Raw genomic sequence first — 11,624 nt, 5'->3', positions numbered from 1 at the left:
AACTGAATATTGAATATTCAAAATCTATATGATTCAACCATTTCAATAGAAACTTAAATTTTATTTTTATAATTGAATATAGAATATTCAAAATCTATATAATTTTTGTAATAATAACACAAAGAAATAAGATATAACTATTGAAGTTATTGGTCAATATTAATGATAATGCAACATGGTACATAATAATGGGAAAATATTTAATTCTCTTTGAATTCAGTGAAATCTGAACAACAGAAATGTGAAATTTTATAACAATTTAAGTTAGTAGCAGTAGTGAATTACATCCTTCTTTCTTAACGAATTTTTTTTACATCATTTAAGGATTATCCTTTTGATGTTATGTTCAAGAATAAGGGATTAATGTAATTGAAGATTTAAGTGAGGTCTTGAATGGAGTAGATTTGTAAAGATATATATGTAGGTGACAATTTGATGTCAAGACATAAAACTTGTAAGATTCCCAGAGAGCAAATCCTTTGTCAAGAATTCCATGTGACATATAAATATAACTCCTTGTGGGGTTTGTTTGAGTTTTATACCAAAAGTCTGTTTGACATACCAGTTATTAAAACATAATTGCAGCATGATAATCTAGTAGTTTAACCCATCAAATGCATCAGTGTCTGATTAATTTATCAGGCTGAAGGAGGAAACCTTCATGAAGATCTAAGTGGCAACCTTATTTTTAATTACACTGCAACTTTAACGTCAATGATGTTGGCTGTATAATGACATCAGGTCATTTTCACTGACTTCCAACTGGAGAGTCGAGCTGGATATGGCAGGAAAATAAGGAGATAAAGTATGATTGCCAATGAGACAACTTTCCACAATGACAAAGATGATAGCAACTGTAGTTCATTGTACAGTCTTCAACAATGAGTAAAACCAATACAGCAAAGAAAGCTGTAAAAGGTCACAACATAATAGAACAACAACAATTCAAAATCAACAGACTATCATTAATGCACAAAACAAAATACTAAATTAATTATGATAGTCAGCAATAAACCACAACAACTGAATTAGAGGCTCCTAACTTTGGACAGGAACATGCATATTGTGGCTGGTGAAACATGTTTTGAGGCAGTCAAGTGACCCACCCCGTAAGTTCAGACCAGTGCAACAGCACAACACAAGGACACACAATACAAAACAAAAAAAACTATGATATCATACAGCAACAAAAAACAACTACAGAAATACAGTTCATATACAGTACTGTTTGCATCTATTGAATGCTTAGAAAAAAGTTTATTTTGTCTCGCTTGACGGAGTCAAAAAGCGAGACATAGGTATGCTGTTTCTGGCGACGGCGGCGTCAACAATGTATTAGTTTGTGATAATGTCTAGTTTATGGTGAACCACTAGTGGTAAGTCAAAGATATTTGATATGCAGTTGTATAAGTTTTGGCACATCTCATTACCATGGAGATTATTTGACCCAGTTATGGTCTATTGACTTTGAAACTTTTGCTTAGTTTTCATGTATTAGTTTGTGATTAGGTCAGTTTATGGGGAACCAGTAGTGTTAGGCCAATGATAATTGGTATGTAGTTGTAATAACATTGGCACATCTCATTACCATGGAAATTTTTTTACCCTCTCCCTCAGTTAGGTTTTATTGACTTGGAAATTTATTTAGTTTACATGTATTAGTTTGTGTTTAGGTTTGTTTAAAGAGAACTACTTATGATAAGTCAATAGTATTTGGTATGCAGTTGTATTAGCATAATGGCTCATCTCATTTCCATGGAGATTGTTTAGCCATATACCTTCAGTCATGGTTCATTGACTTTGAATATTTGCTAAACTTACATGTTTAAAAAGTGTTGCTTTTTTCTATTTCAACATTTGCATTATCGAAATTTCTAAAAAGCAAGACATATCTCTGTGAAATTGCATTGGTTATTTATGTCAAAGTAAGTTTTATTTTGATAATAAGCTCTCTCAGTTATAGTAAACAACAGATAGTTATTTATTGGAAATAGATTTCTTAACCATTTAACAGTACATGTTATTTGCAGTATGTTACTTTGATTAGCAGTGACACTATTTAGAAATATCTTAACAGCAGACTGAGAGGAAAGCAAAGATAAATGGGATTTTACATTTCTAGATATAACATGAATAGAAGTCCAGGTATCTGATATGATAACAGGCTTATTTTAAGATGTTTGATAAAACATATTTTTTAATTGTCTTAGAAATTAAATGTAATAGATCATTAAGCCACTTCAAAGAAAAGCAAGAAAAAAAGATACATTTGATTTGTACTTGCCTTGATTTTTGGTCTTTCCTAGTCCGAATTCCATTGATAAATGTTTGAGCTATAGTAGGATAGGATGTATCAGTGGTATTGTATATGATTAATTAAGATGAGTATTAAAGCCTGCTGATTGTAGTAGTATTATAGTATAAAGATATCAACACATCCTATGGATAATTGTTTGAGGAACAGCTACTTACTCTGTGCAAATTTTAAATTTTGTCTATAAATAGGTCTTTAAATATCAGTTTATCGTAATACTCACTTGATCTAATAGAAGTCTTCTGGCATAGGTTGGAAGTCAGTTACTCTTATGATCTACTTGTAACTACTCTCTTGATTTTAATGGTACATGTATATGTTGGGAATAAATTCATCCTAGATACTAGGACAAAAATTTTACACTTACGCTAGACACACGTTTCGTCTATAAAAGACTCATCAGTGACGGTCGAATTCAAAAATGTTTTAAAGGCAAAAAAAAATTTTGAAGTTGGAAGAGCATTGAGAAACCAAAAATTGGGCATCAGTTACTCCCTTGATTTTAATGTTATATGTTGGGAGTCAGTAACTCACTTGATATAATGTTATATATTGGCAGTCAGTTACTCTACTGATCTAATGGTAAATGACAGAAGTCAGTTACTCTCTCGATCTACTAGTTTAAGTAAGTCAATAACTTACATAATCTACTGGTATATTTTTGGAGTCAGTTTCTCACTCAATCTACTGGTATATGTTTGGAGTCAGTTTCTCACTCAATCTACTGGTATATGTTTAGAGTCAGTTTCTCACCTAATCTACTGGTATATGTTTGGAGTCAGTTTCTCACTCAATCTACTGGTATATGTTTGGAGTCAGTTTCTCACTCAATCTACTGGTATATGTTGGGAGTCAGTTTCTCACTCAGTCTACTGGTATATGTTTGGAGTCAGTTTCTCACTCAATCTAATTGTATATGTTGAAAGTCAGTTACTCTCTCCATCTAATTGTATATTTTGAAAGTCAGTTACTCTCTCCATCTAATTGTATATGTTGAAAGTCAGTTACTCTCTCCATCTAATTGTATATGTTGAAAGTCAGTTACTCTCTCCATCTAATTGTATATGTTGAAAGTCAGTTACTCTCTCCATCTAATTGTATATGTTGAAAGTCAGTTACTCTCTCCATCTAATTGTATATGTTGAAAGTCAGTTACTCTCTCCATCTAATTGTATATGTTGAAAGTCAGTTACTCTCGTTAAGTGGTCGCAAAGTATTTGATAGACAGGCATTGGTTCTTCGGACATCCTTCTTTTTAAAATATAACAAAAATTATCTTATTTCTGACAAGTAAAGATGTGGTATTGAGTAATCAACTTTGGTTCATGTGAAGAAGAAAAATATCAATTTCAAAGAGTTTTTCTATGATTAACTATTTCATTGGCATCAAGTACCCGTTAAAGTCTAATTTAATTGTTAAGATAAACTCCTCTACCCAATAAAGTCTAATTTAATTGAAATTATGTAAAAGTTGTTATAAAAGATGATTAAATATAAAGTGAAAGTTTTGAAGTTTAATAGCTGTACTGTCAGTCTATGTTTAGAACAGATCACAATTTTATAGATTTGCTAACTTGTATTGCTCATTTTGAATTTGCATCAGACTTGATAGAAAAGTCATTTTCACTGGTGTTTGATTTAATCAGAAAGAAACAGATTTATATAATCATCAATGCCAAAGTTAGCTTCAAACTGCAGGTAGTTCCCTTTTAGATCTAAATATCAAAGATTGCTGTTAATTTGATGCAGATTGATTTTTCGGAAATGTGTCAATTGATTCTACAGTTTTGAAATGTTGTGTATGGTTGGATAGTTTAGGAGGGGGGTAATTGATGACTTTTAAACAAGTCTAAAGGACTTAGCATTTTGTGTTGGCAAAGCTTTAGTCTAATAGCTTCAGTTTGTGTTGGCAAAGCTTTAGTCTAATAGCTTCAGTTTGTGTTGGCAAAGCTTTAGTCTAATAGCTTCAGTTTATGTTGGCAAAGCTTTAGTCCAATAGCTTTAGTTACCATAAGGAACAACATACTCCATTAACAATTAGATATTTTAACATCTTGTATATTTATTTTAAGTATCTTGGCGATAATATGACAAACATATATAGGTTGTATCCCATTTTAATTTCTATTGACTAAAACCAATGACAGGCATTTCTCAATTTTCTCTAACATAATCAAGTTTATAACATCCTGAATATCTTATTAGAAACCAAATTTAAGAAGCTTAAGACATAAATTACCAGACTTATGTTCCAGACTTTTATATTTAGTAATTAGATTGATTATAGCCAGTACCAAAGTTATAAACTCTGTTTTCTACAAGATTCTGGAGAATTTATACAAGACATGTTTATTTTAACTTAGACAAAATTGATCTCTCTCCTATCCAGACATAGTCATGGACAGCTATTCATATCTTGAAAAACATCTAGGATATGGGGTATCCCTCCATGACACAAAGTCAGAGGATATGGGGTATCCCTCCATGACACAAAGTCCGAGGATATGGGGTATCCCTCCATGACACAAAGTCAGAGGATATGGGGTATCCATCCATGACACAAAGTCAGAGGATATGGGTATCCCTCCATGACACAGAGTCAGAGGATATGGGTATCCCTCCATGACACAGAGTCAGAGGATATGGGGTATCCCTCCATGACACAGAGTCAGAGGATATGGGTATCCCTCCATGACACAGAGTCAGAGGATATGGGGTATCCCTCCATGACAAAGTCAGAGGATATGGGGTATCCATCCATGACACAAAGTTAGAGGATATGGGGCATCCATCCATGACACAGAGTCAGAGGATATGGGGTATCCCTCCATGACACAAAGTCAGAGGATATGGGGCATCCATCCATGACAAAGTCAGAGGATATGGGTATCCCTCCATGACACAAAGTCAGAGGATATGGGGTATCCATCCATGACAAAGTCAGAGGATATGGGGTATCCATCCATGACAAAGTCAGAGGATATGGGGCATCCATCCATGACAAAGTCAGAGGATATGGGTATCCCTCCATGACACAAAGTCAGAGGATATGGGGTATCCATCCATGACAAAGTCAGAGGATATGGGGCATCCATCCATGACACAAAGTCAGAGGATATGGGTATCCCTCCATGACACAAAGTCAGAGGATATGGGGTATCCATCCATGACACAAAGTCAGAGGATATGGGGCATCCATCCATGACACAAAGTCAGAGGATATGGGTATCCCTCCATGACACAGAGTCAGAGGATATGGGTATCCCTCCATGACACAAAGTCAGAGGATATGGGTATCCCTCCATGACACAGAGTCAGAGGATATGGGTATCCCTCCATGATACAGAGTCAGAGGATATGGGGTATCCCTCCATGACACAAAGTCAGAGGATATGGGGCATCCATCCATGACACAAAGTCAGAGGATATGGGTATCCCTCCATGACACAAAGTCAGAGGATATGGGTATCCCTCCATGACACAGAGTCAGAGGATATGGGGTATCCCTCCATGACACAAAGTCAGAGGATATGGGGTATCCATCCATGACACAAAGTCAGAGGATATGGGGCATCCATCCATGACACAAAGTCAGAGGATATGGGTATCCCTCCATGACACAAAGTCAGAGGATATGGGGTATCCCTCCATGACACAAAGTCCGAGGATATGGGGTATCCCTCCATGACACAAAGTCAGAGGATATGGGGTATCCATCCATGACACAAAGTCAGAGGATATGGGTATCCCTCCATGACACAGAGTCAGAGGATATGGGGTATCCCTCCATGACACAAAGTCAGAGGATATGGGTATCCCTCCAATACACAAAGTCAGAGGATATGGGGCATCCATCAATGACACAAAGTCCGAGGATATGGGGCATCCATCCATGACACAAAGTCAGAGGATATGGGGCATCCCTCCATGACACAAAGTCAGAGGATATGGGGCATCCCTCCATGACAAAGTCAGAGGATATTGGGTATCCCTTCATGACACAAAGTCAGAGGATATGGGGCATCCATCCATGACACAAAGTCAGTATATGCACAGCATAAACAAACACAAACAGCAAAGGAACAACGCTTTTATTGCAGTTCTTCATTTCAAAGTCACTGTGAGGCCTCCCACAAAAACCCGCTCACCTTATGGTACATGTTTAAATTATGAAAGTATGTTTATTTATCACTACCACAGGTTTATTCACTTAAAGGTTGCCCTTCGTAAATACAGCTGTTTCTCAAACCACGCCTCTTTTGGGGAGATTTAGAATATTCATAGAAAATTAATTTTGTTTACATACTGGTTCCCAGTTATGCTCTCTGTGTTCCATCTCATAGAGACGTAACTTTGGAATGTTACCAGCAAATATACACGTGCATATTGTTTACATTGAAATGTGTGGTAACACTTCATTCGAGGTAGGGGTAGTTAGGAATATTAGTGTTAGTTTAATCTCTGAAAGTTCAGGGCATATAAAAGTTGAAAATGCCGCACAGCCCTATATTTTGACCTTTGAAAAAAATTGTAGTGCATATGAACTTTCAATTCAAGGATAAGATTTTTTTCTAAACTTCATAGTAAAAGTGGTACAGTTTTAGCCGTAAAAGAAGTTCCTATGGGAAATTGCATTGTTAATATTTAAAGAAATGCAACCTATACTGGTGAAAAAAGAGAACATTCAGAATTTAACCAAATTTGCTTTATCTCAAAGATTTTAAAGAAATTAACTCAAATATGAAGTTTTATAAATATTTCATGAAGATCAGTAGAATCCTGGGCCTTAGACAATGTTAGATATGATGACTCAGCATAAATTCTCAGTTTACAGTATGCATTATAGATAGTTTACTTGAAGTCCTGAATACAAAATGGATTCATAATATTTGCATATATGTAAGTTAAATTGTTAAGAAGTGCTTATATTTACTCTTCGCAGTCATTGAAACTCATCGATCCTTCCTGAATATTATTTTTGGGGTGTTTGTGTCCTGTCGATAACCCAAAAGTAAGCCTTAACGCCTAAATTTTCTTTTTTCGTCACCACGGCATAAAATATACAAGCTAGAAATACAAAAATATATCAACAAAACTTACAACTTACTATAAGAAAAGTGATTGTCTATGAAGGTCCATCTCCGAGAGCTCAAGTTTGCTTTAATATTTGTACACTGGTTGGATCCTTTCCATTTGTGTACATATATATATATCCTATGTGTGTTTTTGGCTTATCTTCTTTCCCTTTCCATAGATCTGTATGAACTCTTTAATATTTGTACACTGGTTAGATCCTTTCCACTTGTGTATATGTATATATCCTATGTGTGTTTTTGGCTTTTCTTCTTTCCCTTTCCATAGATCTGTATGAACACTTTAATATTTTTATCTACATACATTCTAAGAGATAACCAGAGATACTGTACTGACCATTTATTTCCAGTATCAGATTTAACAGGTGTCGAAGACATTGGAGCTGAATATTCTTCACTTCATCAGTTTCCCTGAGTGTCTGACTTTGATTAAGCAAAGTGTGTAAGATTCTCATTTTATCACAATTGCTTCCATATTGAACTTTTCTGAAAGGGGATATACTGTATTACATGTAAAAGGGGATATACTGTATAACTTGTAAAAGGGGGTATACTGTATTACATCTGAAAGGGGTATACTGTATTACATGTAAAAGGAGGTATAATGTATTACATCTGAAAGGGGACATACTGTATTACATGTAAAAGGGGGTATACTGTATGACATGTAAAAGGGGATATACTGTATTAAATCTGTCAATTTTTCTAGCATTTTAAAGATTCAAGAGAAAAATCAAATAAAAAATAAAATTGAGAATGGAAATGGGGAATGTGTTAGAGAAAACAACCCGACCATAGAACAGACAACCGCAAAAGGTAACCAACAGGTCTTCAATGCAGCAAGAAAAGACTCTTTTTATTGCCCTGCCGTAGGGGAGGGGTCATTAATTTTTAGCTCACTTGGCCCGAAGTTAGCTTTTTCTTAACACTTTGCGTCCGTCGTCGTCGTCGTCGTCCGTCGTTAACTTTTACAAAAATCTTCTCCTCTCAAACCAATGGGCCAACTTTTGTTGCAGAAAGCTCGACATAGGGATAGTGATCCGGCGGCGGCTACGGCGGCGGCTACGGCGGCGGCGTTAGCTCACTTCTTAAAAGCTTTATATTTTAGAAGGTGGAAGACCTAGATGCTTCATACTTTGTATATAGATGCTTCATGTTACGAAGTTTCCGTCAGTCACATGTCCAATGTCCTTGACCTCATTTTCATGGTTCAGTGACCACTTGAAAAAAAAGTTCAAATTTTTTGTAATGTTGAATTCTCTCTTATTATAAGTAATAGGATAACTATATTTGATATGTGCGTACCTTGCAAGGTCCTCGTGTCTGTCAGACAGTTTTCACTTGACCTCAACCTCATTTCATGGATCAGTGAACAAGGTTAAGTTTTGGTGGTCAAGTCCATATCTCAGATACTATAAGCAATAGGGCTAGTATATTCGGTGTATGGAAGGACTGTAAGGTGTACATGTCCAACTGGCAGGTGTCATCTGACCTTGACCTCATTTTCATGGTTCAGTGGTTATAGTTAAATTTTTGTGTTTTGGTCTGTTTTTCTCATACCATATGCAATAGGTCTACTATATTTGTTGTATGGAATGATTGTTAAGTGTACATGTCTAGCGGGCAGATGTCATGTGACGTTGCCCTCATTTTCATGGTTCAGTGGTCAAAGTTAAGTTTTTGAGTTTTGGTCTTTTTATCTAATGCTATATGCCTTAGGTCAACTATATTTGGTGTATGGAAATATTTTATGATCTTTATGTCAGTCGAGCAGGTTTTATTTAACCGTGACCTCATTTTCACGGTTCATTGCACAGTGTTAAGCTTTTGTGTTTTGGTCTATTTTTCTTAAACTATAAGTAATGTGTCAACTATATATGTTGTATAGAAGCATTGTTAGCTGTACCTGTCTGCCTGGCATGGTTCATCTGACCTTGACCTCTTTTTCAAGGTTCATTGGTCTTTGTTTAGTTATCTTGGTTAATGTTAAGTTTATGTGACAGTTGTAATAAAGCTTAGCTTTATACTTAGGACTATCAACATAATATCAATGATTAGTATAGAAGGCAAGTGTGCACTCTTGTCTATCATTAATGTATTCTTTTGAGAGTAAAAGAATGTGCTATTTGACAGAAAAGATTATATGTGCTGTAGGACATTTGAATTAAACAGACTGCTACAATTACATATAATAGTTGCAGACTGTAAACAAGTGTCATTGTCGATCTAAGACGCTTGACATTATTTAGAGCCAAATACTAAAAAAAAAACATCGAACAATACATTAACCTTGTTTTGATAAATATTTACAAAACAAAATCCTTTGTCAATTTATAAATCTATTTAAGAAATTAACAACAATATTGCATGTTTGCCATACCTTATCCTTAGCCTAAAAGCTCAGCTTTTATTGAAGTTGATATTAACTTGAAAGAATTTCAATAGTTTAGCCGAGCAGAATTCCCTGCACATTGACAATATTGCACTAATTGTTGTGATCTTTCGTCAGTATTGACTAAGTCTTGTTTACCTGTGGTAATGACATTTATTTTTTCATCTGGAGTTTCTACGACAGGATATACCCCCTTATGATCCTACATGTCTGTAATGTTGTTTAGAGACTATCTTTAATGTTATTTAGAGACTATATCCTAGAATTACGTCTAAATAAAGATAAGTAGATATTAATTGAGGAAACATAGAGAGACATCTGTTTCTTTTTGTTTCTATTTTATTTTTGGTAAATATTAATTAAATAGGACCTTCTATTTATAATTTGATATCTACAAACACTGTTTCTATAAGCTAACAAATGTGCATTTAATATTGGAATTGCTGATAGACAACACAGAAAGCAAAGACCCTAAGTATTGGTTCTTGAAGCCTTTGATCATGGAGAATAGAATTATAAATGAATGCATGGGATTAAAGTGTAGTCAATAAACCAGATTGTTTACAGTTAAGCTTTGAGTTTTTGGTTGGGTTCATGTTGCTTAGTCCTTAGGTTTTATTTGTTGAGTGTTGTGTACTGTTGTTTGCCTTTTTTGTCTTTATTCGCCATGGCTATGTCAGTTTATTTTTCGACTTATGATTTTGTATATCTTGCCTCAGTATTATTCTTTCATTTTACTTAAGGTTCAATTACTTTAGTTTAGCCTTTTAGGTGTATGTTCAAATAAAGGTTGATGGGAGTTTAATGTGATTGTTAATATTTCTGTATCTACCAATGGTTAAGGTCATACTTATTTTAGTTATGCCCCACCTACAGTATATAGAGAGGAGCATTATGTTTTCTGGTCTGTGCGTCTGTTCGTTTGTCCGTTCGTTCATTCATCCTGAGTGAGTGATCTACTGTTCCGCTTGAGGTTTTAAGTTTTTGGTCATGGTAGTTTTTGATGAAGTTGAAGTCCAATCAACTTGACACTTAATACGCATGTTCCCCATGATACAATCCTTCTAATTTGAATGTCAAATGAGATTTTTCAGGGTCCACTGAACATAGAAAATGATATAGCGTGTTTCAGGTTAAGTTTTTGGACGAGGTAGTTTTTGATGAAGTTGAAGTCCAATCAACTTAAATGATAGTACACATGTTCCATATGATATGATGTTTCTAATGTTTATGCCAAATAAGATTTTTGACCCCAATTTCACAGTCCATTGGACATAGAAAATGCGAGTGGGGCATCCGTGTACTATGGACACATTCCTGTCCAATTTTAATTTAAAGTAATTATAATCAAGTAAAAGCTATTCAACTTCAGTCTACAATCTTTAAGATGTTGTTCTGTTGTCACAAGTAAAAACTAGCTTTGAAATTTTACAACCAGAGGTAGTTGGTTTAGGTTTTTTGTCGAGTCTGCAACTTTTGTTGCAGAAAGCTCGACATAGGGATAGTGATCCAGCGACGGATTTTCATGGTTCAGTGACCACTTAATAAAAAGTTCAAATTTTTTGTAATGTTGAATTCTCTCTTATTATAAGTAATAGGATAACTATATTTGATATGTGTGTACCTTGCAAGGTCCTCATGTCTGTCAGACAGTTTTCACTTGACCTTGACCTCATTTCATGGATCAGTGAACAAGGTTAAGTTTTGGTGGTCAAGTCCATATCTCAGATACTATAAGCAATAGGGCTAGTATATTCGGTGTATGGAAGGACTGTAAGGTGTACATGTCCAACTGGCAGGTGTCATCTGACCTGCATGACCTCAT

The 11,624-nt window shown here is 35.0% G+C and overlaps 1 protein-coding gene across 2 annotated transcripts in view; it reads left to right on the top strand.

Annotated features, from left to right (window-relative positions):
* Positions 1–11,624, top strand: part of LOC143066998 (26S proteasome non-ATPase regulatory subunit 1-like) — a 189,071-nt gene that overhangs the window by 160,499 nt on the left and 16,948 nt on the right. The window lies entirely within an intron of this gene.

This window comes from Mytilus galloprovincialis, chromosome 3, assembly GCF_965363235.1.
Source record: "Mytilus galloprovincialis chromosome 3, xbMytGall1.hap1.1, whole genome shotgun sequence".
NCBI classification, from domain to species: Eukaryota; Metazoa; Mollusca; class Bivalvia; order Mytilida; family Mytilidae; genus Mytilus; species Mytilus galloprovincialis.
Note: the sequence above shows the minus strand (reverse complement) of the source record. Positions and strands in the feature narration are given on the sequence as shown.